Here is a 4,664-nt window from a genome sequence, read left to right as displayed (position 1 = left end):
GGGGGAAGCCAAGCTTCTAATCAGGAGTGGTCAGAAAGTGGAGTCACAGAAGGCGTCTGTGAAACCCAAAGCCCTTGGACAGGCAACGCTGGGACCGGGAAGCGGGCGGAGGAGAGCGGTTCATTTTTTCCATAGGCATACTCTGTGTGCCAGCTGAGGTCTTTAATGTAAACCCTCCTGTGCTCCGACCTAAACAATGAGCGTAATTATGGGCTGTCTTACCCCCTTCAGACACAGGGCTTGGGGTCGGCCCTCCACAGGGTCCTGCAGGAGGTCTTGTTTCTGAGTCAGGGGGGCCTCTGGTTAACCAGAGCAGACCCGACTCTGCGGGGCAAAGTTGACATACCAGCATAATTACACGTAGGTTGACCATATTTACTGCAACTCTGTTGTTCTAGAATTTCAAACAAAGGCTGAACCCCAGGAAAACACACCACTAAGGAGAAGCAGATTGTCCTGAGTGATTTATTGAAGAACAAAAGTGAGGGAAAGAAAGAGAAGAGAATTATCAGAGACTCACACATACTTCCCTTTCCTCCTGTCTGGCCTAAGGAGAACAACCAGTGACCACCGTGTTCCCTCCCTCCCCAACGGAAAGGCCTCAAAACACTGACATTTTGCTTTTTCAGAGACACGTCTTCATGTGGCCACATCAGACCCCAAAAATCCATTTAGACTCATTGGAAGAAAGCAGGCGGCGGCAGGGTCAGGGGGAGAGAGCTCTCCTCTTCCCTTCTGACTCACTTCACTCACTCCCCACTGCCCCCTCCATGACATGCATCTACATTTCATACAGATATTTTCCAAATGAACAGAAGCCTAACCAAGGCTGGAATTTGGCTTTAGAGAAGCCAGAAGAACAGGTCAGGTATGTTACTATTCTTTTACTTTGGGAGGTGACTGGTAGGAAGGCTCTGAGTAAGAGCCAGAACTCGTTGGCCTCAGGTTTGTCCCATGTAAATTCATCACTGTGATGGAAAGCAGTGGCATTTCCAACGCGCACCTGAGAACTTGCATTGACCCAGTAATTACAGGAAAGGGGCAGTTAGAAATCAGTAGAGTTAGGAAACAGCACCTCACCCAAGAATTAAAACTTGTGTACATGTGATTTAGGTATTCCCAATAGATCAGGGCTAGAGGGATCTCAGAGTATTTGCTTGTAGTTGCCAACCCTGTCCCCACCCCAAAACACACACACACACACACACACACACACACTCTTGCAATTATAGCTCCCTAGCCAAGGAAGACTTATCAATGCCTACCATATGTCTAACAAAGAGAAATAGGAGATAGGCTTCCCGTCCTTAGAGAGTTTATGACATCTCCAAAGAGACAAGATCAAGTGCAAAAGACAGATTGGAACACTACAAGAAGGAACCTAGGCAAAGCTCCGAACTGCTTCTCGGGCAGAACCGAGTACCTGATAGACCACTGGGTACTGGGGTCACCTGGTAGGAAGCAGAGAGAGAATCATTTACCATGGAGTTACATGGTAGTTACCAGAAATTTGTTTTGTTTTCTTTTTTAAGTTGTTGTTAAAAATATTTTTCTTAGATATACTTACTGGCAGGGGAGATACCACGACCACAAAGGTGGTTTTCCGAGGATGAGGCTTATCCATTGCACACTGGATGTGCTGACCCCCTGCAATGTCCCCAAATGTGGGAAACCTGACTGCATAATTTGTGGTAGTGGGGAACTGCATTCATGCTTAAAAAAAATAATAATAAAAATTTGTTTTAGAAAGTGCCCAAACCTTCATCCTTTCCTATCAAGAAAGAAAGGATTCCCTGCCAGAGTTCCAAGGCAGGGTCATGAGATTCCTAATTCAAAGTCTCGTCAAGTTGGTCATCTGCTCTGCTCGTTGCCTAGTACTCAAAGGGATACATACTCCAGGGCCAGGTGGTGCCACGCAGATGACAAAATAACAAGTGATTGGGCTAATTAGCCTATTTACAATCATAAAATTGTGAAAGAACCTTTTGCAAAACTACAGATGTTTTTAGTGTTCAGAAAGTCTGAAATAGAACACAGAATTGGGAAAGGATTTGGGTCCTACCAGATGTTCACAGAGGGAAAGTCCTGCTGAACGGAAAATTCCAAATGTGGCCAGTTAGAAACTCTGTGGGCTGAAAGCCCCTCTACAATCCTTGATAGTTCCTAGTGACATCACTTGAGGTCTCCAAGCCTGAGCAAAGGACAGGATCTGAGCCTAGATGCCCTAAGATGGGATGTGGCACCCTGGAAAGAACAAGGAGTGGAACTGTTCAGAAGTTCACCAGAGACATGTCAGCACCTTGACTCAGGCCAGGTGTATGATATCCCAGACAAAGAAGGGAGGCATAGAATAGAAGAAAAGCAATAGAAAACGTCCTAGACATTTACCAAACTGTCTACAAGAACAGCAGCCTCCTCTTTCGTGGGCATCTGGCCCCCTAACTCTGATTTTGCAGTTCTAGCACAAAAAAATCATAGTTACTCATCCTTCTGCCAGAGAAAAGGGCTCATGAACTGAACTGGACAGTTTCCCCCTCCCTCTGATTGGCCCAAGAATTGGCATGAGACTGAACAGGGAAACTAGGATTTTCCCCAACAGGAAAAAAGAACAAAAATATTTTATGCTCTGATCACATGAACCAATAAACACCCAGCCCTCCTTTCTTCTACCATGTACAACCAGCGGATTTGTGACTAATAAAGGAAATATGTGGAATTCTCACCAGTTGTCTTCTGGTTTGTATCAGACTCCTACCCTGTGGCTAGGTCCTAGAGGACACCCTCTGGCTCATAGCTAGAGGACACCCTCATAGCTCAAGGGTAATGAAACAGGAAAGTGGCAGAGTGGAGGGGGCAGGTTCCTGCTAGTGGTGACAGTGACATTGTCTAAGGTGTCGTGGCATTAGGCACTGCGCTAATGTGCCACCCAGCAAGGCTGGTGTTCTGTTCAGGGGCACTCTGTGAACAGAGCTGATGAGAACAGATTCTATCAGCCTCTCCAACTAAAAGCTGCCCCTACCACTCCCAGCTACCTATTTTCCAGCAGAGCTGGCAGGAGAAGCTACAACCCGCCACCCTTACACACCTCCGGCAAGCACTGAAAAGGGAATGCAAGGTATCTGTCCATCGAGAACATGAGAAACCTGCATTTTAATCCCACTTTTTACCAAAGGTGGGAACTTGGTTAAGTAACAAAATCATTTGGACTTCTCTTTACTCATCTTTACAATGGGGATAGTGAAAGAACCTGGCTCCTCAGACTGTTGTAAGAATTAAGTATGATAATGTATCAAAAGCATTCAGCACCATATCAGGCACGGTTGGGATTGTCATCATTATTATTGTGGCCAGTAGTATTAGGAAGTGCTCTGAAAATTGTACTCTGTGAAATAAGTCAGGATCTGACATTGTAAAATCAAAAAGTACATTCTCCCTGGGAAATAGCTAGCAGCTCCTAGTGGCAAATTCCAGGCTTGGGTCTATTTTTTGCCTTTATATACTTTCTCATTTATGTTTTGATTTATGAAAACGCATCCATCATTTTCTAAGGAAAGCCTCCAGACACATGAACAAAAATGATAAAAATGCACAACAGAAACAAATAAAGCCATTCGGCATGGCTAACAAGTCAGGCATTTGGCCCCAGCGGGGTAGATAAATCTAGAGCTGGGCTCAGCACTGGGACCCAAAGGTCAACAGGCTGGGACTTTGCTGAAGAAATAAAAGAAAGGAGCTTCTGGAGCTTCAGCTAACAGCCTACCTCAGATCTTCTGAGAGCCTAGGAGTGAATCTTCCAGAGGCAGCCCCCGAAAGGGTCTCCAAGAGGCCAGTCCAGAAACCTGTGCACAGCTGCCCTCTCTGCTCCTTCACTAGTCAGTGGGAGAACCAGCAGACTTCTCCAGCTATGCCAGGCACCCTGTTTACCCCCGTGAAGGAGGGGCCATCTTGGGGAAAGACACTCAGTTAAGAGAACTGGGGCTCCCTAGGGAACCTGTCAGTCATCCTTCTGTCTTTACCCCCTTACTCAAGAGGCATTGCTATGAGGGGACCCCCTACCCAAAGAATTTGCTTCAAAACTCAGTATTTCTAGTTTCCAATACAGATATCTCATTTTTGCCTGAGGCTGGGAACATGTGAGAGGAAAAGTGAGCAGGAATCCCAGCAGAATCAGGGAGGGATCCACATGGGGTGAGATGGGTTGGGGCCCTCACTAGCAGAGCACAGGTGTCTTTGTAGAACCATGCTAGCACACAATGGTTAACAGGGTCCACGATGGTTAACAAGGCATCTTGCAGAGCCTTTCCAAGGTGACATTCTAGGGGATGACACTCTAGAGGTGTCACATTGGAACGGCTCTGCAAGATGCCTTTCTGCCCAGAGTCTGAGGGGATTCTCAGTTATAGACTATTCTGGCCATAATCCATCAAACAAGGGGGTAATTCATAGGCTGCAAACAGGCCAAAAATGTGGCCCAGTGTGAACACTAGGGCCCCACGTGCCCAGTAGGGCTGCCCAAAACTAGATAACCCCTGGCAGAGCCAATCAGATCTTCTGTTGGGACATCTGACTGAGACATGGGGAGCTGTCATCAAAGAGTAATGGTACATGTGACAGAACAGAAAAGAGTAGCCAGCACTCCAACTCCCCAACACCAGAGTGGACAA

The 4,664-nt window shown here is 46.5% G+C and overlaps 1 non-coding gene across 1 annotated transcript; it reads left to right on the top strand.

Annotated features, from left to right (window-relative positions):
- The first annotated feature begins 1,559 nt into the window (after window positions 1–1,559).
- On the top strand, window positions 1,560–1,718 carry LOC129463353 (U1 spliceosomal RNA). Its single transcript, XR_008651141.1, has one exon. It is a non-coding gene; the product is annotated as a U1 spliceosomal RNA (small nuclear RNA).
- The last annotated feature ends 2,946 nt before the right edge of the window (window positions 1,719–4,664 follow it).

Source organism: Symphalangus syndactylus, chromosome 14 (assembly GCF_028878055.3).
Source record: "Symphalangus syndactylus isolate Jambi chromosome 14, NHGRI_mSymSyn1-v2.1_pri, whole genome shotgun sequence".
NCBI classification, from domain to species: Eukaryota; Metazoa; Chordata; class Mammalia; order Primates; family Hylobatidae; genus Symphalangus; species Symphalangus syndactylus.
Note: the sequence above shows the minus strand (reverse complement) of the source record. Positions and strands in the feature narration are given on the sequence as shown.